General features: G+C 46.1%; 1 long non-coding RNA gene across 5 annotated transcripts in view; it reads left to right on the top strand.

Moving 5' to 3' along the window:
• Positions 1 to 26,200, top strand: part of LOC132665752 (uncharacterized) — a 108,441-nt gene that overhangs the window by 59,916 nt on the left and 22,325 nt on the right. The gene's annotated exons all lie outside the window — the stretch shown is intronic.

Here is a 26,200-nt window from a genome sequence, read left to right as displayed (position 1 = left end):
GGTGCGATGCCCACTGCCCCAGAGGGTCCATAAACAGCATTCTGGAGAATTCGGATTCTCCGAGGAACAGAAGGATCCATATCAGACTTGTTGCGAGGCTAACGTGAGGCATGTCAAGGGCTTAAAGCAATGCCATTTACTGGTAGTTGTTCACTACACAGGGGATCCACGCGTACACAACGCTCACTTTTTTTTTTTTTTTTGTAATGTGCATTTATTCTCGAGAGAGAGGGAGACAGAGCACAAGCAGGGGAGGGGCAGAGAGAGGGAGACCCAGAACCTGCAACAGGCGCCAGGCTCTGAGCTGTCAGCACAGAGCCCGACGCGGGGCTCGAACCCACAAACCGTGAGATCATGACCTGAGCCGAAGTCGGACGCTTAACCGACTGAGCCACCCAGGCGCCCCACACAATGCTCACTTTGCGTCCCAGTGTCGGAGGGGAGCGGGGTGGAGGGTTCTGCGCTCTGTGTGGCGTCGACCTCTCGCCACTTTGCAGGCTAAGCCTGCTGTCACTGTGGCTCGGTGAAAAGGATGCCAAGCTCACGGTCCGCTGGGGCAGCAGGGCTGGACGTTGCCTTGACCGGTCCGGCAGGACCTCTGGATGGCGCTCCGTGTCTGTAAGTTACACCGCGCACAACTATGACATCTGAAAAAGTCACTTCCTGGGACCGTGTGAAAATGCGAGCTTTAAGTTGAGAATTGTTGTCCGTTCAATCATCACGTTTGCTGTGAGAAACAGCATGGAACCGCTTTACAGGGAAAATGTGTCTTTTTAGAGTAAATATCCACAGACAGAGAAATGTGAAGAAGCCAAGTGATAACTTTCAGCTGTTGCTTGGCCATCAGCCAATATTACTTTTTATTTCCTCCTTTTATTGGAGGTTACTACTCCCTCTTCATAAAGGAGAACGCGGAGGCCCAGGGAGAGAATGGGAAAGAACATTCTTGTGGCTGGTGTGGTGAGGCCTGAGACTGGCCTGAGAGGCAGGCTGCGTGGCTCCAGGACACGGCACGTGGTTGAGTTTGCCTTGGCCTTGGAGGGGTCGGGGGTGACAGGGACAGTTCTATAAGTGCAAGTCTTTCCCAAAGCGCTTTCTGCCCCCTCTGCCACGGACGCTCAGTTGGGGGGTAAATTAAATTAACGGGTCTCCATGATGAAAATGGGAAGGAGAGAGTTCAGAGCGGAGTTTAACTTCCTTCCTGGAAAATAGCCCTGAGCTGTGATTTGAAATAAGAGATGCTCTTTAAGGATTAGTTGTATTTTCAAAAACCACATCAAAGGGAAAACCCAGAAGCACAGAAACTCTGGGCTTGGCCTTGGGTTGGAAGACGTTGCAATGATGTGAACTAGCCGTGACCCAGCAGGAGGTGGCCGGGGCCTCACCTGAGCCCCCCCCACCCCACCCCCAGGGAGTCCAGAGAGTAAACACCCCAAGAGCAAAAGGCTCAGCCCAGCTCCTGAGTCCATGAATCCCCCAAACTTAGAAGGGACTCACATGTGCCTCTTCGGAAGGTAGACTAGCACAAACATGGGACCAGAGACTTAGAAACTGGCATGATTCATGGCACCTAAGGGCAGCTCAGAAGCCTTCATGGGTACTGATGGGATTTTAAGAGCGAGCTCTCGGTTATTTGGCTTTGTCTCATAATGTATCAGAAGGACACGTGGCTTTGGAGGGACAGGGCATTTCGATAGTCTGACGGTAAAATCCAAGGTGCTTGCCTCACCACAAGGAGGTTTGGGAAAGGGGGCTCCATCCGGTGCAATGCCCAGTAGCAGACCTGTGGGACGGGCTTAAAGGTTCACCACGTCCTAATGTAAACAAAGTGGCTCCAGGGGCTGTTCCTCAACCATCCTTGGGGATCGTGATCAGTCCACTCGCTCACAGTTGAGCCTGTGTGATCTTCGAAGCGTTTTGGCTTGTGGCCTCCCAAACCCTGAACACCCTGGGGAAAACGAAACAGCGCAGCAACGGCGCTTCACATCCTACGGGAGGACGTTGGAGTGCTTGCTTGCTGCCCTCTGATCCCTGCGTGGGAAGGAGAGGTCTGTCTTTGCCTGCTCTGTTCTGCTTTGCTGGGTCGAGGGAGATGAAAACAGCCCGGACTGGCATGGCTCGGAGAAGGCGGTGGGCGGGGGGGGGGGGGTGTATGATCCACATCAGCGAGAGAGGAAGGAAGGAGGCACAGCCAGAGCCGGCCGGCGGGAGGGAGTTTTCTTTGGCAGCTAAAGGGAGGGAAGGGATGTGGGTGGCATGGGGAGAGACACGGAGACACAGGCCAGAGAATCATAAAATCAGACTTCGCTCTGAGTCTTGAATGAGACCTCCCTTTGCCATCTTCCCGGAGATTGCCACGAAGATTTAAATCGCCGTTGGAGGGCTTTCGGTTGCCAGCCTGGTGTTTCCGCTGAACGGGACGGCGAGCAGTGGCTGGCTCCAGGGGAGAGCAAGCAGGTGCCCCTGTGCGGCCTGCCTTTTGGCACTGGCCTGGGCAGGGGGTGACATTTCCGTACGGGATATCTCCCCTCCCCACTGCATTCTGCAAGGGACTGCTTACCTGGTGTGCCTGCTGTAGACGCCTGGCCATGAACAAACCATGGCTCGCCGAGGCCGCTTGGGCCATATAATAGGTAAAACGATAAAGGCTATTTAACCCAGGCCTGCTTCTTCTCGCTCGCTCTCTTTTAATAGTGGTAAAATACACAGAACCCCAAATTCACCCCCTTAGCCACCTTTCAGTGGACAGCCCAGTGGTATTAAATTGCATTCACATGGTTGTGCAACCATCAGCTCCGTCCGTCTCCAGAACTCTTTTTATCTCGCAAAACCGAAACTCTGTACTCATTAGATAATACCTCCCCATTCCCTCCTCCCCTGGCCCCTGGCAGTCACCATTCTAGTCTCCGTCTTTATGAATTTGGCTGCTCTAGGGACCGCATAGAAGTGGAAACATACCGTGTCTGTCTTTTGGGGACTGGCTTATTTCACTTAGTGTAGTAGCCTCGAGGTTCGTCCATGTTCGTCGCAATTTCCTTCCTTTTTAAGGCTGAGTAATAGTCCAGCCAGGTATAGACCACATTTTGTTTCTGCATTTGTCTTTTGATGGACACCTGGGCTGCTTCTACCCTTTGTTGTTGTTGTTTTTTAATTTTTTTTATGTTTATTTATTTTTGAGAGAGACAGAGACAGAATGCGAGTGGGTTGGGGCAGAGAGAGAGGGAGACACAGAATCTGAAACAGGCTCCAGGCTCTGAGCTGTCAGCCCAGAGCCTGACGCGGGGCTCGAACTCACGGACCGCGAGGTCATGACCCGAGCCGAAGTCGGACACCCAACCGACTGAGCCACCCAGGCGCCCCTAATTCTGTTACTTTTTTAATGGATTCCTCTGGGTTTTCCTGTACATAATCATATTCTCTACAAATAATGACCATTTTGCCTCACATCTGCCTTCTTTCTCTCTATTTTCCGGCACGATACCCGAGAGCTTCACTGCTGGGGCAAGCTGATGTTGGCTTCTGCTCTGCTGTAGATATTTCCTCATGTCAAAGAAGTACCATCTGTCCCAATTTCACTTAGGACTTTTTGGTGAAAGTCAAGAGCCAAGGGTGAGTGCTCTGAAATGCCTTTTTCAGCATCTGGTGGGTATTAGGTTTTCTGTTGGAATCCTTGATGCGGCAGTCATGCTAAGGACTTCCTAAAACGGGCCCGTTCGCTATCTCTACGTTTGAACCCCGAAACGCTCCTGGGTGAGGTGCTGTGCCAAGGCCCTGCCCGACGTGCCTGGGAACTGGGCCTGCAGAGGCCGTGGCAGGCTTCCCAGGGAGGGCTCAGGATGGCTTATTGTTTCTGAATTAAACAAATGAAGAATGTGATTCAATTAGAGGCAGCATAATATAAACCAAGATGGATTTATATTTAGCCAGGCAGAGACATGTGGGAAAGAATGGAACTTCCTTCGGCACAGGCTTGGAAAGTTGGCTTTGAAGGGAAGGAGCTCCGTTCTTCCATGCTGTCTTCACCTCCCCCAGACTCGCCCCCAGATGTTTCCCTCCAGATATTTCAACGTCTTGGGAAAGCAACATGGTTTAGTGGAAAGCAAAGCTCTAAAATTTTCATCTAGGAGCCTCGCTGTCTCTGCTAGAGACGCCTGCAAGGACAGAAGCCATGTTGTCCCGGTTTTCCCTGTTTCCAGATGGGTGGATGGCACCTCCGATTCAGCCAGTGTGGCTGTTAAGAACAGATTAAAAAATGGCGAAGGTGTGAATACATTGCATTTACATTTCCAAACCAATTCCTAGAGAGCATTAGACAGAGAAACAAAATCCTCTTTGTTATAAATCTCCTTGGGTTTCCTTTTGGCAGGAAAACGAGGCGGGAGGAAAATTTTGTGAATTTTTCTTTGTTGGGAAGGGTGAATGAACGTGGAACCAACCACCGAATAAGGATCACCGTCCTATGACTCTCTGCATCTTTACCAATGGGAGGGAGAGGGGCAGACTTGGTTCTTTCTCTCCCACACCTAATTCTTTGGGGGTGGTACATAATGTCCTCTGTTTTGCTTGTGCAAGGGTCTGAAAGTACTTTGTGTTTATTCTAGGATAGAGCAAAGAAGTAAATATATTGTAGATAATGAAAGCTACATTTCTCACTGTTGGAGAAAAGAGTTATAAATGAGCTAAGGGGGCAGGCTAGGATAAACCCTAGGATATTGGATTGGAATTAAAGGTCTCGGAAGGAACTCATGTCTTTAATATGCATATATGTCGACAAATCACATGGGTAGAAGCTTTGTAAATGACAGATTTCATTGCACACAGTTGAGAAAAGGATGGGCTATGCCATCAAAGCAGCTGAGACAAATGGTTACCCTTAGGAAAACAAATAAAAAGGATGGCCTACCTCATAGCATAACAAAGCCCTATTCTAATTGGATTAAAAACAAAGATGAAATTAAAAGATGTTAAAACATCAGAAAACATTATAACAACATATCATTACGCCATTTGGGGGGAAAAGATTTTTTTTTTTTTAAATGAAGACACAAAAAAGCACAAGCAATAAGTAAGAAATAATGATAGATTTGACTCCCATCAAAATTAAAAATTTGGCTCATCAAGAAAATATTGGCCATTAAAAGAAAAAGTGAAGGGGCTCCTGAGTAGCTCAGCTGGTTAAACATCTGACTCTTGATCTCAGCTCAGGTCTTGATCTCAGGGTCGTGAGTTCAAAGCCCCGTGTCGGGCTTTTGCTGGGCGTGAAACCTACTTTAAAGGAAAATGAAGATCAGGTCACAAACACTGGATGAGAATGACTGTAATACATGGAAGTCACGAAGGATTAGTACCTAAAATATGTAGAATCCACTGGGCCTGACCTTTCTGGAGAAGGCAGTCTGTTCCACAAACAGTTATTCGTCCAGTGGGAGTTGCTCTAAGGGAAAGGAATCAGGAGGGATTATTGACACAGAGCTGCAGGGGTGACTTTATTAAGTAAGAGGCACCTTGGAATTTATAGTAGCAGGAAAGCAAATGAAAGTTCAGGGCCTTGGTCGATTAAGAAAAAATGAAGAGTGGTTCATGCTTCTAGACTAATGGGAAGTGGCCAAGTGGTAACGTGAGGGTCTCCCTTTTTTTTTTTTTTTAAGTTGATTTATTTACTTTGAGAGAGAGACCCAGCTGGGGAGGGGCAGAGAGAGAGAGGGAGAGAATCCCAGGCAGGCTCTGTCTGCGCTGTCGGCATGCAGCCTGATGTGGGGCTTGAACTCACAAACCATGAGATCAGGCCCTGAGCTGGAATCTAGAGTCAGACGCTCATGACTGAGCATCCAGGTGCCCCAAGGGTCTCCTTTTAAACAGGGAATGAGCGGCAGGGGAGAGGGATCCTGACCCATGAAGATGCCCTGAAACAACCTCTAAGGGAAGCCAAATACGGGACCACCCTTCAGGTAAAAAGAAAGGTTTGGTTGAGCAGAAATAGTAAGTCTTCCTGGATAATAATTTGGACCTAGGACTCTGCATGTATGTGAGCATTATGTTGCTTCTGGAAAGAAAGAAGAAACTTGTTAAAATATGTATTGTTTTTCCTATTCATTATGCTTTTCTAAAAAAGGAAAACATCCTCACTTTGTTTCTATTTCCCCTCTGCTCCCCGCCTTCCTCCACCCACCTTCATCCCCTCTTTTCCAGAAGGTTCACCCAGGAAGGCTCAGCTGCTTTGACCAGGGACCTGCTCTCACACAGGGCAGCTGGGTGAGAATACAGGTTGTCTCAGGGAGCTTCTGCAATCATCCTGTTTCGTGAAGATTAGGAAAAATGAAAAACTTCCTTAAAAAAAATTGGTACTTAGGCTTGTTTTCTTTTCTAGACCTCTGGAAAACATTCAGCGGTACTGTGTGAAGGAAAAACGAGTTAATAAAATTCTTCCTAGCTTGTTCTTATTTTTGTATCCAGGAGTGAGTGGAAAAATCAGACCTTTTCATGATCACTGACCCCGTGGCAGTTCGGGCGTGCTCTTGTCTGTGTATAGAAAGCATGTCAAGACTGATTAAATTATCTAATTAAAATAATGACCGCAAAGCGCCTGTTTATTTTGGCCTGAGAAAGGTCAGCTTAGCCAGCCCCTTCTCTGTCCCTCTGAGGAACCCCTTCCCTGTCACAGGCTCACACGAGGCCCACACGGCTTGGCTCCCAAAACCTGCTTCTGGAAAAGCGAGGGTGGGACCCATGTTCACCGATGGGGACAGGACTGACTCCAGCAGGGACAGAAGAACACTGGAGACAATTTCCTTGTCAGTATCTATTCAGTAAGGAGACATCAGACACGAACAATTCAGGTAATTCTTAATTTTTGTCTGTACAAAAATTGGCAATTGTTGGACTGATTGACTTGAGCTGACTGTAGTCTTGATTTGCATTATGAGGATAAAACTTACGAGCCACAAAGCACGTCCGCAAGTAACAAGTAAAGAAAAATGCCAGAGACATTTCTATTGTTGTTTTGAGACTAGTAGGTAGCTGGTTGGACTAATTTGTCATGAAATTGCTCGGCAGTCTTGACTCGTGTGGCACAACCCAAGGAGAGGCACTACTGGAGTTTTTGTGGTCATTACTTTGGGCCCCAGTCTGCTACTGAAGACAGGGCATTAATGATGGCTTATTATATTCAAGCCAGTTCAATTGTTCTTTTTTTTTTTTTTTTGCCAGGAGTAAAATTTGGGGCATAAAATATAAATATGCTATGCATGATTTATTTTAAATTTAAGCGCATCAGGAAATGCACTGAGCCTGTCTTTTGCTATAAACCTTGCACAAGGTATAACAACATATGTCTGGACATCAAAAACATTCTGTTGGGGCGCCTGGGTGGCTCAGTCAGTTAAGCGTCCGACTTTGGCTCAGGTCATGATCTCACGGTCCGTGAGTTCGAGCCCCCGCGTCGGGCTCTGTGCTGACCGATCAGAGCCTGGAGCCTGTTTCAGATTCTGTGTCTCCCTCTCTCTCTGACCCTCCCCCATTCATGCTCTGTCTCTCTCTGTTTCAAAAATAAAATAAACATTAAAACAAAACAAAGAAACATTCTGTTAGCCTCGCAGTTATTGTCAAGGGCTTCCTTTGGGGGTGTTGGTCGACCAGCCTATAAATCCTTAGAATGGAGGCTACAACCTTTGAGAGCCAGAGTGCTAAGTTTCATTCTTATTTCCTTCTATCGCACCCAGGAGATGAGGGACTGGTGCGGGAGCACTTTGCAGAAGGAAAGCCAGGCCTTCTGCTGAGCCTTGAAGGATATGGTAGTTCTCAGAAGGAAAAGGGAGATGCTCATATGATGAATGCAAATGGCCTCCAATACCACGTTGGTGTTTCCTCCTTCTCCCTCCCCCACGTCTCGATCCATTTTTCTTCCTTCAGCCTTTAATAAGTATCTTCTATGATAGATCAGTGATGGCTCACTAAATACATGTTGTTTTAATGCTCCATAATATTAGCTGGTTAATATTTTCATGAAATTTCTTTTAAAAAAAAAAATTTTTTTTAACGTTTATTTATTTTTGAGACAGAGAGAGACAGAGCATGAACGGGGGAGGGTCAGAGAGAGGGAGACACAGAATCTGAAACAGGCTCCAGGCACTGGTCGGTCAGCACAGAGCCCGACGCGGGGCTTGAACTCACGGACCGCGAGATCATGACCTGAGCCGAAGTCGGCCGCTCAACCGACTGAGCCACCCAGGTGCCCCAATATTTTCATGAAATTTCTTAAAGATCTCTGTGCAACCATCTTACTTTGAGATACGGGAAGAGAAAAAAGACCAAAATGTCAGCTTCTCCGGGGAAATTGTTTACAAAACATTATCACGATTGTCTTTTAATTTTGGGTGTTCTTCATTCTTTTGTGCAGGGCTAGATTTCCATCTGGTATCATTTTTCTTCTGCCCAAAGGATTTCCTTTAACATTTCTTGCGATGCAGGTCTGCTGGGAATGAATTCATTCAACTTTTATATGTCTGAAAAAATCTATTTTGTCTCTATTTCTGAAATTTTTTTTTGCTTGGATATAGAGTCCTAGATTGACAGCTTTTTTCCCAGTGCTTTCATGATGCCGAACCAGTGACTTGCATGGTCTCTGCAGAGAAAATTGCTGTAATTTTTATATTTTTTCCTGTGTACGTAATGTGTCCATTTTCTACGTTTTTAAGATTTTTCTTTTTACCACTGGTTTTAAGCAATTTGATGCTGATGTCCCTTGGTGTAGTTTTCTTCATCTTTCTTGCGTTTGGGATTTGTTAACCTTCTCGGATCTGTGGAAAAAATGTAGTCAGTATTTCTTCGATATTTTTTTCTGCCCCTACCATTGAGGATTCCAATTATATATATATGAAGCCTATGAGTTTCACAACACAGTGATGTTTTGGTCATTAATTCTTTTATCATTTTTTCTGTCAATGGTCCATATTAGATTATATTGCTAGGGTTCAACTTTCCTGCGTTCCTGCTGTTAATTTCATCCAATGTATTTTTTATTTCAGATATTATATTTTTCATCTCCCGGAGATTGATTTGAGTCTTTATTATATCTTCCATGTCTTTCCTTAACATGTTTATGCCTTCCTCCACCTTTTGGAATATACAGAATTATAATATGAAATTACGGTACTTGTTTTAATGTCCTTGCCTACTAATTCTATTTTTGGGTCATTTCTAAATCTGGGCATATTGATTGATTTTTCTTTTCATTATGAGTTCTATTTTCCTGCTAATTTGCATGGGTGGTAATTTTTGCTTGGATGCTAATTTTTGCTTGGATATTAGACATTTCACCTGGACAGTTTACCTTGTAGAGTGCTAGGATTTTTGGTATTCACTTAAGTAGTTTTGGGCTTTGTTCTGGGATATTATGTTACTTGAAAGTCACTTAACCCTAGTGAGGATTGCTTTTGAACTTTGTTTGGTGAAATCAGAGTATTCCCTGGTCTAGGACTTATTTTTCCCTACTCCTGCCGTGCTATACCTGATGGTCTGTATGATGTGACATTGCTCACTCTGGCTGGTGAATATGCGAAGTAGTTCCAGGGGTCCCTCTGCTACTATGTCCCATGAACGCAACTGTCCTGGCTTCTCTGATTTCTCCCATCTCTCTTCTCAGTTTAGTGAGACCATAGGAAGACCAATTCGGGCTTCCTCTCCCTGCCTTGCAGCCTGGAAACTCTCTCCAGGCAGTAAGCTAGGGCAACCATAGGGCTCATTAGTTTGTTTCCCTCTTCTCAGGGATCATTATCTTGCATTGTCTGTTGTCCAATGTCTATAAACCGTTATTTCTTCTGTGTTGTCCAGTGTTTTCAGTTTTTTAAGGTGAGAAGGTAAGTCTGGTTCTTGTTATTCCATTGTAGCAGGATGAGCATTATTTAAAAAAATTTCTTTTTAATGTTTATTTATTTTTGAGACAGAGAGAGACAGAGCATGAACAGGGGAGGGTCAGAGAGAGGGAGACACAGAATCCGAAACAGGCTCCAGGCTCTGAGCTGTCAGCCCAGAGCCCGACGAGGGGCTCGAACTCACGGACTGTGAGATCGTGACCTGAACCGAAGTCGGCCGCTCAACTGACTGAGCCACCCAGGCGCCCCAGGATGAGCATTATTTAAGCACTGGAATATAGGACACACTAAGATTGAATTGCCCTCTGTTCATATGGAACTTATAATGTAGAAGTACAAAGGAAGTTTTACATATTAATTAATTAATTAGCTAATTAATTAATTCAACAAATTTCCCTGGTTCCCTACTATTCTAGGTTCTTACATTCCAGTGGGAGGAGAAAGCAAACGGATGTTAAATATAATGAACTTTAAGGAAAGATGATGGTGATGAGGTGGGTGGATATTGATATTTTAAATAAGGCAATAAAGGATAGCACCTCTGCGGAGGTGGAAATTGACTGGAGACTTGAATGAAGTGAGATTGCCGACCAGAGGAAGAAGCTTGCAGGCAGAGAGAAGAGCAAATATTAAGGTCCTCAGGCAGGAATGTGCTTAGCTTATTTAAGAAACAGAGAGAAGGCCAGTTGCGGCTGGAACTAAGCGAATGGGTGAGTGAATGGTGGGATTTGAGGTCAAAGGGATTGTCAAGGGCTACATCTTGCAGGCTGTGTAGTTATGACAACCATGAGAGCATTGTGAAAGGGGACCAACCATGTAGTGGGCTCCTAGCTTTGTTTTTTTGCCAGCTCTTGCTTCAGTGAACCACTTTTAAGGACAACTTAGGAAACTTAATTTATAACCCCCAGCTCTGTTAATTAACTAATATTCTGCGATTTTTACTATTATTTATTACTGTACTTTTCTATCCTTTATTCTGACAGAGACTCTTGATAATCCTTACTTTGTTGAAAGTGTAGTTGGTTCATAGGGAGGGTATGTGGTATAAGGTCAAAGACCAAAGCAATTCGGCCTTTTAGAATTATAAATCAGAGCCCTCAAATTTCAGGGGATCTATTATGCCTGCCATAGTAGTGAGGAGGCCCACAGGTAGTGTGAGAGTGATATTTGAGCTGGTTTTCTTTGCGGTAGGATTTTTTTTTATTATTAAAAATGTTTAAATGTTAAAAAATAGAACTAATATATTTTCATGGTAAAAAATACAAACTGAATGAAGTCCCATTCCCCAAAGATAACCATTGTGAACAGTTTCTTGTTTATCCTTCCAGAAACTTTCATAGCTTTTAAAAGCACCGATTTGAGTCTCTATGCTTTTTTGTTAAACAAAAATAAGCTGATTTTTGCCCCGCATTATGTATTTTTTTTTTCACAACACTTTTCCAGGGACCTTTGCATTTCAGTGCAGATATAAAACAAATAATCCTAAAATTTGTATGGAAACTCAAAAGATCCTGAATATCAAAAACACTCTCAAGAAGAACAAAGCTGGAGGCATCCTTCTTCCTGATATTGATACTATAAAGCTATAATGATCAGAACCGTATGACACTGGCATAAAAATAGAGAGATCACTGGAACAGAACAGAAAGCCCAGAAATAAATCCACACATATATGCTCAATTAATCTATGACAAAGGAGGTAAGACTCTACAATGGGGAAGAGACAATCTCCAATAAATGGTATGGGGAAAACTGGACAGCCACATGCAAAAGAATGAAACTGGACCACTATCCTACACTGAACACGAAAATAGACTCAAAATGGACTGAAGACTTAAATATAAGACCTGAAATCATAGAAGGAGTTAACAGCCAAAATATATAAAAGACTCATAAAACTCAGTATCAAAAAACCCAATAATCCAATTAAAAAATGGGCAGCCAACTTGAACAGGCGTTTTCCAAAGAACACATCCAGGTGGCCAACAGACATCACTACCCATAAGGGAAATGCAGATGAAAACCACACAAGGAGATATCACCTCACACCTGTCACAAAGGCTATTATCAAAAAGATAGGCTATAACAAATGTTGGTGAAGATGTGGAGAAGAGGGGACCCTTGTGCACTGTTGGTGGGAATGTAAATTGGTGCAGCCACTATGGAAAATAGGTTCCTCAAAGAATTAAAAAAAAAAAAAAAAGAACAATTGTACAACCCAGTAATTCAATTTGTAGGTATTTATCCCCTCCCCCAAAATGAAATCACTAATTTGAAGAGACACATGTACTCCTATGTTCACCGCTGCATTATTTACAATAGCCAAGACATGGAAGCCATCTAACTGTCCATCGTTAGATGAGTGGATGAAGAAGGTGTGGTGGATACATACCCGATGGAATATTACTCAGTCAGAAAAAAGAATGAAGCTCGCCATGTGCGACAACATGGATAGATATAGAGGGTATGACGCTAAGTGATACTTTAAAAATGAGCTGATTTTATTCCTCATCAGATCTTTTTCCTAACGCTGTTTTAAAGATTTTTGCGTCTCCATGCTAAGGAGACCGTTCTTTCTTTCTAAGGGCTCCAATATGTGTATTTACTATGTTTCATTCAACTAACCCACTATTGGTGGCGTTTTAGATATTTTTCTCAGCTGTTTTGTTGCAGCAGTATTCTTGTGGGTTTTGATCTTTATGTAGTGTGTTTCCTAAAGAGTGTCATCATTTCTTTGTGGGAATACACCTGCATTTACTATTTCCTTTTCTAGAGTGGAGTATTCCTTCAGCCTCATCCTTGGGTCACCCTGCCTTTCTTCTCGCCCACCCACTTCCTTCGCTGTATGCTCTGCTATGTGGAGATACAGTATCCTCTGTGTTCACTAAATGAATAAAGGGGTGGCGGAATGAGTAGTGACCCAAGGAAAATGCGAGCATTTCTCATGGCAGCTCTTTTGCTCAGGCTCCTGTCCTCAGAATAAGGCGACCGGCTGAAGCAAGTACGTTTGCCATGAGGCTGAGTGGGCTTCAGTGAGGCCAAATCCCGAGCTGTCTTCCATCATCTTTTAGTTTTTGCATTCAGTGGATGTCTTCTGAAGCATGAAGTCATTTTTAAGAGCCCTGGCATTGGGGTGCTAACCAGTTCTCCGGGGAGCCCTGGTTGGTCTTAGCATGGCGCCTGCCGCTAAGAGGGGTGGGGGAAGGGAGCCGGAGAAGCCAACTATAGAAAGAGATACAATTCTAAGGAAAACCCTTCCCACCTCGCATTGTCAGGCTCTGCCACGATAGCATATCATCATGCACTCCCAAAGGGGAACAAAATCAACAGTGCAAGTGGAAAAATTGTGTCCATTGTGACAAAGGAGTATCTGACACTTCAGACTTTTAATTCTGTGTGCTAGAGAGAAGCCTGGTGATGCTCTGTTGTCAGACCAAAGGACAGAACATGGCCACCCTGCCTTTCTACCTCAGACTCCCCTCCTGCCTGGCCGTTTGTGGATAGAGCATGTGACACGAGTTAGAGCAGGGGCTCTGTCTTCTACACCGGCGGGCATTGCTGCAGAGCCTGGCTCCACACCGGGCACGTGGTCCACCCAAGGTCCTTGTGCAACCAACCCAGTGGTGGCTGGATAATTCAGCCTCCGATGGACTCAGGGGCTTGACGGAATGCCAGGCAGTGGGAAGTTGGGAGAACGGAGACACCAGGCTTGCTGGTTGATCTCGTCAGTGCTTTTGATTTATTTTTGTTTATTTATTTATTTATTTATTCTGAGACAGAGCTAGCACAAGTGGGAGAGGGGCAGAGAGAGAGGGAGAGAGAGAATCCCAAGCAGGCTCTAAGCTGTCAGCGCAGAGCCCATTGTGGGGCTCCAACCCACAAAATCGCGAGATCGTGACCTGAGCCGAAACCAAGAGTCGTAAACTTAACCGACTGAGGCGCCCTGCTCTTGTCAGTCTTTGTTAGGATGCTGAGGTCATCTTGGTGCAGTTTGTATACGTAAAACACACACGCCCACACACACGTACGCATTTTGTGTGTTGTGTGCGCGCGCGCACAAAGTGAAGCAATGTTTCTTGCCTAAAAGTAGATGTGAACAAACTAGCTTTCTTTTGATTTCTTAACCTCTACCTCCAATTCAACATCTACGATTCATTGTTCCATTTTGGCAAAGAGGAAAGATGACTTTCTTCTCTGTAGGCGAAGCATCTGGTTTTTTTTTTTGGTTTATCTGCAGATGCCGCTAAACACTGTTTAACTGGGTGTTCGGCTGATGAGAGTGGCCAAGATAGTGGGCCAGTGGCATAAGCGTTTGGGGTGGAAAGATAGAAAAGACAGGAACACAGTCGCAGAGGCTTCAGTGTGTTTGTGTATCTCGGGACTATTCCAGGGCCATTCTCTCTCTTGGCATGGGTTTGGGTCGTCTGGGCCTCTGCTCTCGCCCCGTCCTGTAGCTGACAGAGATCTAACTCAATTTACCCTGCGGTTCTTGTCATTGACATCGAGGGAGTGAACCTGGCCAGGCACCGTATGAGAAACCAAGTTCTCTTTGACCCAGTATTCTTTAATCTTATCTGTCCTTAAAACTGCAACCCCCCTTATTTTTAACACAAAACGTATCGACAGTCCATTGAACCCTGTGTCCTGAGCCAGACTGTTCCGGAAAGATTCCTATTGCCCCAACGGCACCAGGACTTACTTTGCAGATGAAGGCTTTATTGCATAGCCTTTGGGAAGCCGTATCTTACACAGCAGATACTTGGAAAAGTTCGCTCAGGGTGCTAGTGGCTTATTCTTGTTTTTCATATTTCTGAGTAGTGTGTATGCAATACATACGATGTGATCACAGATTTCAATCACATAGCCTCCAAGATGAGTAAAGGCAATTAGATATGAATATGTTTCAGTGTTTGGTGTTTACTTGTTGTTACCCATATAAATGTTCTGTAACTGATAGTTATTCTAAAAATTAGATTGGTGGTTAACTTCATTTGCAAATGACTTGAGGTGATTTTCATATAACATCCCTTAAAAAGTTAGAATTAGAGGGGTGCCTGGGTGGCTCAGTTGGTTAAGCATCTGACTCTAGCTCAGGTCACGATCTCGCGGTTTGTGAGTTCGAGCCCCGCATCGGGCTCTGTGCTGACAGCTCAGCTTGGATTCTGTGTCTCCCTCTCTTTCTGCTCCTCCCCTGCTTGCACTCTCTCTGTCTGCCTGTCTCTCTCTTTCTCCAAAATAAATATGCATTTAACATTTTTTTTTAAATGTTAGAATCAGAGAACAAAACCAACCGGACATACTTGATTCACTCGTTCACTCAGGTGGGTTGGTCTAAACGGCCTTCCACATGATCAAGAACACGGAGCAGTATCTGTCTATTCAGTCTAAAATCACACAGACATTCATATTTTCTGTGGATCAAGAAATACAAATCCATGCGGTCTACAAATTCCGTAGAGGTTAAACTTCGCCTCATAAATAGAGGTAGGCTTTTAAAACGGACAATCAGACACTCCAGCTGCATGCTGATAAAACTGCCATTCCTCCCTATTTTTCTTAGAATCTAGCGGGTATTAAAAAAAAATAATGTTCGGCCTTCTTGAGCTATCAAGTTGGAAAGCCTGTCTCAGCCGGGTGAGGGTGAGGTGCCTCAACTCCAGGCATCCAGGCAGCAGCCTGTAAATCTTGCTGCCTTGCTCAGCCGGAGGTCCCACAGGAAACACAATCCTTTCTGCTGGCGTCCAAAGTAAGGGATATGGGACACCTGCAGAACAGGCACTATGGGCCCTTTCAGCCTGATGTCCTGGGACAGACATGGGGTGCTTTGGCCCCGTGGGGGGCTTCCCTCTGGGAGATCTTGATGCGGTGGGGGTGGGGTACAAGGGTACCCTTGTACGAAGTCTTCGTACCCAGTCCGAAGCCTGCTTGGGATTCTCTGGCTTCCTCTCTCTCTCTTCCTCCCCTGCTTGCACTCTGTCTCTGTCTCAAAATAAATAAGTACACTTAAAAAAAGAGAACAAAATCCCATATCAACAGAAGAAAGGAGATAATAAAGATTAGAGCAGAAATGAAAGACATAGAAACTAAAAAAACCAAAAGAGCAGATCAGTGAAACCAGAAGCTGGTTCTCTGAAAATATCAACAATGTCGATTGTGATAGTTACCATTTATTTCTCATGTGCTGTGAAATCAACCAACCCCAAAGCATCACAATCCTTCTTTTCCTTCAAAGCTCACCATACATACTCTGTGCACTCCAGGCTGGGACCTTTCTCCCTGCACTCCAACTCCTGCACCCTTTTCACCGCCCCCCTCCTCCTGCACCCCTCCTCGTGCATCCTCCTCCTGCCCCCTTCCCACCTGCACTCCTCTTCCTATGCCCATCTTCCTGTACCCTTTCCACGTGCACCCCTCCTCCTGCACCCGTCACAGACCCCTTACTCATGCAGCCCTTTCCAGTGAGATAGAGGTACTGCTTCGGGTTGTGCAGGGGGCAGCCAGTGAAGCAGAGGGCCCCCCTCCCCCACCGTGGGCATGATGGAGAGAGGGTGGAGAGGAGACAAGACAGAGGAACCCAGGGTGCCTCGTCAGAAGGCATAGTGATATGGAGGAACATCTACAAGGGCTGGAGCGGGACTGGGCAAAACCCTGGTCTGCACTGGCTTTTCTGTTGATGGTTGAAGATACTCTGTGCCTCTGAGGACCAGAAGTGCAAAGATCTGAGTCCTGGTCCCAGCTCTGTCACCGTGTTCTAGGGTGATCTCAGGCTAATCACTTCCCTTCCCCCGCCTTCAGGCTCCTTCTCTGATGATGGAGCAGGCCAGATAACCTTGCAGGTTTCTGCTGCTTCTAGAACTCTGTGCATCCCATCCTTACCCAGGGGCCCGAAGGAGAAGCCATCCTCGGTTTCCACCGAAACGTGATCTGCGAGGGCCGGCCCAGGCAGATGCTGATGGCTGCACAGGGGAACCAGAACGAGGGATCCTCGGCTCCAGAGAGAGTTAGTATGTGACCGAGGTGCAAGGAGGTCCCGCACCCCCAGCACCTCACACCGGTTATGAGAGGCCATGGGAGTGTGCTTTTGAGATGGTTTCATTCATAAACACCGGCTCCCTTCCCATTCCTCTGATTCTGACTCATCTGGGCTGCACACCTTTGTTCTGTCGGTGCGGGATTTCCATTTGTTGGATATGCTTAAATCTTTTTTTAAGGGGTTGCCCTTCTCAATATTTTGGTTCTTAACTTTTGAAAGTGTTTCTGCTTTTAATAAGGTGGTTTCCTTTTTATTTGCTCGTCTCTTTTGCTGGGAAAGATCAGAGTAACGACCTGTGCTGGTGGAGTTTCAGATTTACCCCTGATAGAAAAAGCCACGGTAGTAGCTGGGGAAAAAATTACTGTGAAAAGTCCCATCTGCCCCGTTTCCCTGCCCCGTTTTTATAAATAGAGGGCACATGTTACAGTGGAAACCATAATATTGCCCAGGTAATAAAAACATCTGGGGTTTGACTCCTTTTTTTTCTGTCTCCAGATGGCATTTATTACTGTCTTGGGATCCAACATACCTGTTTTTGCCAAGCAAATCGTGTGAGGGTAGTGAGAGAGGTCTTTACTACCCTTCTCCCTTCTCGAACTTCTGTTGAACCTCAGTCCGCATGAGTCAGGCCAACTAGGACTGGGTTAGCCTCCTCTGTTGGTTTTGAGTGCCTTGGATGTATTTTTCCCACTGGATTATCAGCTTCTGCGTATTTTCGGCCTCTCGCCTCATGTGCAGTGTATGAATGTTGGGCACAGGACGTCTTCTTTATGTCCTTGTTTGATCTCCTGATGGTGGTGGAAAACCTCCCTGCATGTCGCATGCCATTCTGGTAGGAATGTGTACATGGTCTGCAGACTGTTCACGGGGACACTGTGGGTCACAAGCAGGACCACCAGATCACTTCGCAGAGCCTCTGTGTTCTCACTGATGAAATGAGAATATCCGTTTAGCGACCTCATGGGGCCGAGGCAAAGGCCAAGTGGAGAGCCGCCCTGACGCATTCGGAGAGTTCCCAATCAGTGATGGTGGTGCCTCCAGAAGGCGGAGCTGGGGGCTCACGGGACTCGGTGTCCCTCTGCCTTCCTTGCCTCATGTCTCAAATTAAGGCTCAGGTAGAAAGTTCAAGAGCCCAGAACACGGCGCCTATCCCTCACCATCCTTGACAAGAAGAGGAAGGCACTGGCAAGGGTCTAGACAGCTGATTGGTCTGGTTTGCAGCAACCATGGGATGTGGTCTTTGCAGGGTGGGTAGCTGACTGCCAGCTGCTCCCTTCCTTCCTGCCCGGTGGCTCCCCTGCCTCTCCCACGGTGCCTCCGTGCATTGGGAAGGGGGAATCTCATCACTGACCTGGGGTTCTTTAACTCAAGCTCTGCAGACCTCTGCTTCGGGGCCTTCCTTGTACAGAACAAACTAAATGAGAGTCGTCAGCCCAAATCCTTCCATGTTTCTATTTTACATGTGACACGTCGCTAAGGCCATAAGGCTTTTTGCATTTCCTCGTGGCTATCGGGGATGGAAAGGCTTTAAAACTCAAGTCAGTTTACTTGCAAGGGAAACGAAGCCCGGAGACGTTGAACGGCTTGCCTGCGGTCACACAGTTTGTTACTTGCAGAACGGGGACCAGCACTTAGCTCTCCTGCCTCTCAGCCACCTCTCTCCTGCCCTTCTGGGTGCTTCTGCATGAAGTGATGTGCATGTGGAATATAACTTGGCATATAATGTATCCACGTGTGCACGCTTATCGGTTTATAAACATCAATTTGCAAGCTTTGCTGTCGGAGGTCGAGTGCCGTGATGGAGGGAGGGCAAACACTCAGAGGTTCTGAGTTCTGGTCCCGCCTACACCAACTGGCTGGGCTCCTGGGCAAATCACTCTGCCCCTCAGGGGTCCCATTCTTCTCACTTTAAAATAAAAAGTTTGGATTTCAAGTCCTTTCCCAGCTTTACAAGATGTTTTATAGGGACCCCCCGGGTGGCTCAGTCGGCTAAGCGGCCGACTCTTGGTTTCAGCTCCGGTCATGATCTCACGGTTTCGTGAGTTCGAGTCCTGTGTCGGGCTCTGGGCAGAGAGTGTGAAGCCTGCTTGAGATTCTCTCTCTCCTTCTCTCTCTGCCCCTCCCCAACTTGCACTGTCTCTTTCTCAAAGAAATAAGCTTAAAAAAAAGTTTTATAATAAATACTGGATCTTTTTGAGAAGGGAGTAGTTAGTCCTCAAGTTGCTGTTGTGGTAATTTCAGATTTTCACATGTCAGTCCTCTCGGAGATGAGCTGAAACGCTAATGGTGCACAGCCTTGACCTACACAAGCTAAGGGCTCTGGCAGAGTACGAACGAATGTCTATTCTATCTGCCGCCAGGCAGGACATCCCTGCTGGCCTCATTGAGGAGTCAGGTATGTGTCCTTTTGGACACCTGTCTTCCTGTACGTCCCTTCCATGCTGGGTGCCTCGGCAGAAAGACGTGGCCCTGGGGCCTGAAGGATCAATGACAGCAGTCACAGGTCCTACTGTGCTGTAAGGGGACTCAGCTTCAGTCTGGACCTTACCCACGTGTGCAGTGCGCTGGTTACTTCCCCACTAGACCCACAGGGGCCTTTAGAGGCTGCACGGATGCTGACCTGTGCAAAGGCCCGAACGTGGTCGGTTCTGTTATTCATATTAACCAAGGGAGCTGCCTTATAAATAATTCAAAGTTGCTACAAATCCACAGATCTTTTTCACATTGCCTGCTTGCAGCTCTCCCTAAATGTTGACTGAATGACTGAATACATTAACATACAAATGAATATTTTGCAGTAGGTTTTAGTATTTGGATTTGCACATCTGCGTGTTGAACGTTCTGAGGATTTGCAGCAGCCGTCACCAAATGATGAGGCACACTACCAAAAGAGGCTCCACAGGCCAAGAAAACCAGGGCAGGCCAGAAAAACCGGGTGGCAGGGAATGGGCCCATCACCTCAGCCGAAGCCTGTCCAGCACAGAGCCTGCAGGCTCCCGCCCCACACCATGCTTGCCATGGGTAGTTAAACACCTCTTCTGGGTCTCTAACGGGCAGCGTGGCCCCGCAGAGATGTTCTCGCCCCAATTCTCAGACCGTGTGACCATGTTGTAGCAAAAGGACTTTGCCGATTTAATTACGGTTACGGACCTTACAGTAGGGAGATCACCGCGAATCGTCCGGATGGGCCCAATTCAATCACATCAGCTCTCGAAAGCAGAGAACTTTCTCTGGCTGGAGTCGGAGAAATGCAGCAGAGGGAGGAGTTGGAGGGATTCAAACCAAGAGAAGGATTCCTTATGTCCTTGCTGGTTTAAGGGGGGAAGGGCAATGAGACAGGAATGCAGGCGGCCTCTGGATGACAACCTGGGAGGAAAGGGGGACTCGGCCCTATAACCACTACGGCCTGAGTTCTGCTAACAAAGTCAATGCGCTTAGAAGAAGAATCTTCCCAGTGTCTAGAAAGGGCTGAAGCCCTGCTGACGTCTTGATTTTGGCCTGTGAGACCCTAAGCGGACAACCAGCTGAGCCCTCCCTCGCCCCAGCTTCTGACCCAGGGAAACTGAATAAGAAGTGGGTGTCCGTTTGTGGCATCGGATTTGTGGTAATTTGTTACTATGGCAGCATGTGAATAGGGGAGCACTGCCTTCAGCTCTCAGGACCCCGTTTTCCTCTGCCACAGTGGAAGGGGTTGGGCTAGGTCTCTAACACCTCTCCTGGCTCGCGAGTCATAGGATCCACGGTCAAAAATTAATTGAGTTGATAAAAACACAAGTATATCGTGAAGTAAGGTTGTGGACTCAACCGGACTGGGTTCCGAGATTGGCTTTAACAAGTGGAAACCTCACGTACAACCTTTCTGTGTTTTGTTCCTTTTCCGTAAATAGGGAGAGCAACACTGGCCTCACCAGGTTTTAAGGATTAAACGGGAAAACGTGTGGACAAAACCTGGCTCATAACTGCGTGTTATTTGAACAGTCTTCCATTGCAAGTTCGGCTGCCCAGAGAAATGCAAGGGCACATCTCAGCCACTTTCAAGGTTTCTGTCTTCCTTGTACTTTAGATGTGAGCCAGAGCTCTAGGGACAAGAAAATGGCCAGGACTTGTTATGGTTACGAGGAACTTGATCGGCCCGTAGAGCTGCCAGAAACAGCCACATTTACTCTTTCCTTTCAGGTCCACCAGCTGGCTGAGAGCCTGGGCCAGTTTGCCCGCCACTGAGGGCAGCCCACAGAATTGGGCACTGCTGACCAGCCTGGGCCAGGAGCCCATCTCTTTCCTTCCTGGGTACTAGGAGTTCAGCTGGCCCAGTTTCATGGCCACTGTTGGCTTCATTTAGGAGGCTGGAATCATTTTTTTTCTGACATTTGGGATAGTTCTAGAACTTTCCAGGCTCTCTGGGATGTATATTTCCTGGGATTTGTAATTCAGAAAGCTGACTGCTCCAGGGAGAGACATTTTTCAGGGGGGGGCTCTTTGATTTTCTGAAGCTGGAGTTTACCATATTTTACCTGTCTTGTTGACATCACCTCTGCCAATAGGTCCGTCATTTCTTGGGGGTGACAGGAACCTGAGCACAGGGATGGAAAACACAATAGGCCCTCACAGACTTCCTGTTTCCACTGCTCTTGGCTCTCTCTGCAGAGATCACTAATGCCTGTGATGTCCTGCTTTCCTGGAACCTTCTGGAAGTAGCCAGAACCAGAACCCAACTAGTGAAGAAACCCATATTATTTTTTACACTCTGGGAGAGATGTGATTAACGACCAACAAACACCACCGATTGTCCATCTGGATAGGCCCCGCTTTGGAAATGGTAGAAAGAAGCCCCTTATTTAAATGCAAGTTGGGGAATAACCAGCCCTTCTTCAGTAAAATCTTGACCTTCAAAATGGCATCTATATATCCATTAGTGCGTATGTAGGAATTTTAGCTTTGGAATACCTGAGGGACTTTTCCTTAATTGTGTCAGTCCCTTCTCACTGGACCCAGTGGGGTTTAAAACCCCAGAACAGTCCAGAAAAGAGTTAAGTTGAAGTAAAACATATGGGATTAGCAGGCACTTCGCAGACTCAAGAGCCAAGCAGTCCAGTCAAATTCTGACACCTAATAGCTGTGTGACTCTGGGACAATTACTTAACCGTTCTGTGCCTCACTTTTGTCAGCTAGAAGAGCTGTTATGAAGAGAAAAGCAATTTTCATTTGTAAATCTGTAGAGCTTTCAGAGCTTTGCCTGGCCCATGCAAGTATTAGCTGTTAGTGTGGAGTCTTTTATATTTCCTGGGATTTGGAATTCAGAAAGCTGTCTGCCCCAAGGAGAGACATCCCCCAGAGCTAATTCTCTTCATCCAAACACACCAGCATGACCCTAAGTGGGGATGCACTGGGATTAACCTGAGGTTATCCTTCTGGTCCCTGCCACCGTGGCCCAAAGAGTCTCTCTCTGTTGGAACTGGCTGGCGGTGGAATTCTGCAGACCAGGTGAGGCCACTGCCTTCTTTCTCATGTGCCAGGATTGCTATTCCAGATGGGCAAACTTAAAAAAAAAATACATTTCTAGTACTCCGTTAAAAAAAAAAAAATTATGTCAATAAGTTTATTGGCTCAAGATCAGCAAAAAGAAAAAAGGGAAGAAAAAAAGCCCTGCCTTTCAACAGAGCAATCAAAAATGCTGAATATGCCTTCCCCCACCCCCCGCAAGACTTATTTATGGCTTTCTTTTTAGAATTCCTTCCTTTGGTGGTTAAGACATGCACGATGTCTTTGAAGTGGGCTAGGCATGTTTTCTGCATGTGTGAGCAGCTGTTTGCCTCTTTGCGGAGCTGGTTCAGATGGGCTGTTTTTCCTTACAATTTCCAGTTGTGGGTAGAGGGATCTTGCACGGGACTTTGCACATGATTCGGTCACGGTGGACAAATGAGGGAATTTCCCAGGTGGATCCTTGGCTCCACTGAGAGCAGTGGTCTTCAAATGCTCCTCGCAGGCAGCCTTTTCGCCAAGGCTTTGTAGGCCTGGGGGAAGGCGCTGCACTGGGACAGCTGACCCAGGATCTGTCCGTCCTTCTTCCTGCTTGCGCCTACACCGCTTCTGAGTCAGAAGCTGCATTGTCAGTTATACACGTGAGCAGGCAAAGCCCACCACGTGAAAGAGGATGTCAGTATAACTGGGACCCTTTTCTTGTCCGTCCTAAGGTCCAAATGTCCCCAGATCCCTCGGGGATTATGTTTTGATTCTGATGATGCCTCAGCTCCAACTGTGATTTAACAACGCTCATTCCAGTCTCTGCTTTTCTTCTCAAAGCAACATCTACGAGTCTGTGATTAGATGTTGATTAAGTGTGATAACACGTGAAGAAAGTATGACAAACATAGTAAGCACTCAGTGGACCTTATTGTATGACTCTTGTTACCCCATGTTGCTTTAACCGGGAAGCTCTCAAAGATGGCCTCCATTATCCGTCAATACCACAAGTCTCTCTTGGTACGGCTTCTTTCCCTGAGCCTGTCAATATTCCTAGCGCTCCTCTGTCTTATGGGAAAAAAAATCCAAAGTTCTGTGGTTCTACATTCACTGTGTCTCCTATACGTTCTCTCTCCTTTCTTATAAAGTCAATAGCCAAGAAATGTACTTTGCCTATTGGCGTTTCCTCAGGTTTCCTTCATTCTTCGACCCTCCGTTCCCAGGCTGTGGCACCAAACCCACTCAAACCGTTGCTTCTTTGCACTGCCTTGCGCAGTGGTCTCTGGCCCATTGTGTCCGTTGGCGGCTCTGTGTCATTTGATTCTGTGGCCTGCACTGTCCACGGCGGTGTCCAGAAGTGTGGCCAACTGGCCAGAGGGTTATTTCAAGAACACGTGAAGCATGAAGTGACTGAATTGTTCATTTATTAATTATCTAAAATTCAAAATTAAAAGCAGATACTGGATTTGGCGATTGACAAACTTTTCAAGTATGACCGGAACAACTTCGGGCCTGTGAATGTAGTTTTTCAACTGGAAATTTTATGAGATCTAAACACTGTTCAAGCATCTCTGATGCAAATTTAGCATCCGAACTGAGATGTGCTGTGAGTGTAAAATTATGCATCAGGTTTCTGAGATCTGGTTTGAAACAACGTAACATTTCTCAGTGCTTTTTATATTAATTACATTTTGAAATCATAGTATTTTGGCTAGAGAGGGTTAAACAAAATGGGTTATTAAAGTTGGTTTCACCTGCTTTGATTTTCTTCTCGGTGTGGCTTCAGAAACATCACGTCTTGCACTTTTTCTTAATCAGACGGCGCTGCTGTGGGTCATTTGCTCCTGGAAATTCTCTCCTCCTTCGGCTTCTGAGCCCCAGCCTCTCCTCTTCCCTCTGACATCTTTCCTGAGAGTGCTGATAGTCTCTGCAGCTGCTCCTCCGTGTCGGTGCTTCCCAGAGTTCTGTCCCGGGTCCTGTTCTCTTGTCACACAATCTGTTCTTGCTGAGTGACTCCCCCCACCCCCCCTTTGCTGGCATGTGCACAACCTATAACATTTGCAGAAGACTCTGCAGGACAACTCCAGGAGAATGTCCTCCAATATCTCCAACTCGACCTGGCCCCAGTTCCTGTTTCCCTCTTGCCTCTGAATCTTGACCTTCTCTTGGATGTCCCCTTCTGTGAGTCGTGCATTTACCATTTGTGCCAGAAACCAGGGCCAGGCCAGAGTGGTCCTTTTTCCTCATGGTCTGACTTATCAGATACTAAACCCACAGCTTCTTTTTACCGAATGGGTTTCCTCCCTCCTCTTCTGGCCTGTGCCTGGCCTGGTGGGGCTGTGGTCTCCCTGTCTTGGCTCCTTCCTCTTGTCCAGTCTCCAGATCTAGCCAGGACGAGGCATCTAAAACGTAACCTGACAGCACTCCATGCTTGATACTTTCCACCAGTGCCAATTTATTAGAAAAATTGCTAAATACTTTTCTTTTTGGATCATGCTAATTCATTTTCTAAAATTAAGGTAAAATCGACATGTAACATTATATTACTTCCGGTATGCACCATAATGATCTGAGATTTGCATATATTGCAAAATGATCACCACAATAAGTCTAGTTAACATCTGTTACCATAGTTACAGATTTTTTTTTTTTGTGATGAGATCTACTGTCTTAGATCTTAGCAACTTTCAAGTATATAATGCAGTGTGGTTAACTATAGTCATGCTGTACATTACATCAACATGGCTTACTTATTTTACAAATGGAATTTTGTGCCTTCTGACCACCTTTACCCAAAATGCTTTCTGATGTGCCAGCTACCTACCTAGCACAAAATCGGAAGAGGGACATAGGAGAATAGAGAAGCACAAGGTACAAGTCCAAATTTTTGTCCTAATTCCTCAGGGCAGCATAAAAGCCCTTAGTACATCTCTCCATCTGTATCTGCCAGACCCTCCTGCACCTGATTCTAGCTCTCTCTGTGCCAACTGGTATCTCTCAGTGCCAGGCTGTTTCATGCTTTGCCCAGCAGGCTTCCTCTGCCCAGACACCCCAAACCCACGCATCGACATGGTAAGACAGATGCTGCCCTTCTCCAGTTTCTTTACTGATGTCCCCCCTCCTCCCGCCGCCCCCCCGCCCCCCCCATAGGACTGAGCATTCTCTCTTTGGGCCTCTTTGAACTGCTGGAGACTTCTGTCATGCTACCTAATTATTACCATGACTTACCAGTTTGGCTCCAAATGACTTCATATTAAGATTAATACCCCAATTATGGCCAGATCACAACAGATCTGATCCAGAAACTCAATTGCCCCCAAAGTCCTTGTTTGTTCTCCGAGGGGTGGTCTTTGATTAGCTGGGACTCAGGTTTGCCCATGTTCTTCTCTCCTGTCCTGCTCTGTGAGGTGATTCTCTTGGCCCCCTGCCAATCAGGTGCCATCAAGGAGGGAGGTGGCCTTGGAGCAGTGCAGGCAATAAGAGGTGCATGGTCGGTCTCCAGAGAATTTTAAAACATTGATGAAATTGACCAGAAGTCAATTTATTACCTCACACTAGCAACTCTAATCAATGGCAGAAATAGACTATTCCTTCCCGCCAGGGTGGTCCTCTCCCACTGTAGCCCCTCCCCTACTTAAAGCATTTGTCATTTCAACTTATCCCACTGTCTTGTCATTTCTGGTTTACTTCTCTACATCATCAGTTAGGTCGTATATATACATGTATCTATATGAGGTCAGCATCCTTTTTTTGTCGTTGCCTAAAAAATTTTTTAATTCAAATATCATTCACATACAGTATTATATTATTTTCAAGTGTTCAATATAATTGTTTAACA

Source organism: Panthera onca, chromosome D3 (assembly GCF_046562875.1).
Source record: "Panthera onca isolate mPanOnc1 chromosome D3, mPanOnc1 haplotype 2, whole genome shotgun sequence".
Classification (NCBI taxonomy): Eukaryota; Metazoa; Chordata; class Mammalia; order Carnivora; family Felidae; genus Panthera; species Panthera onca.
This window is presented reverse-complemented; position numbering and strand designations above follow the sequence as displayed.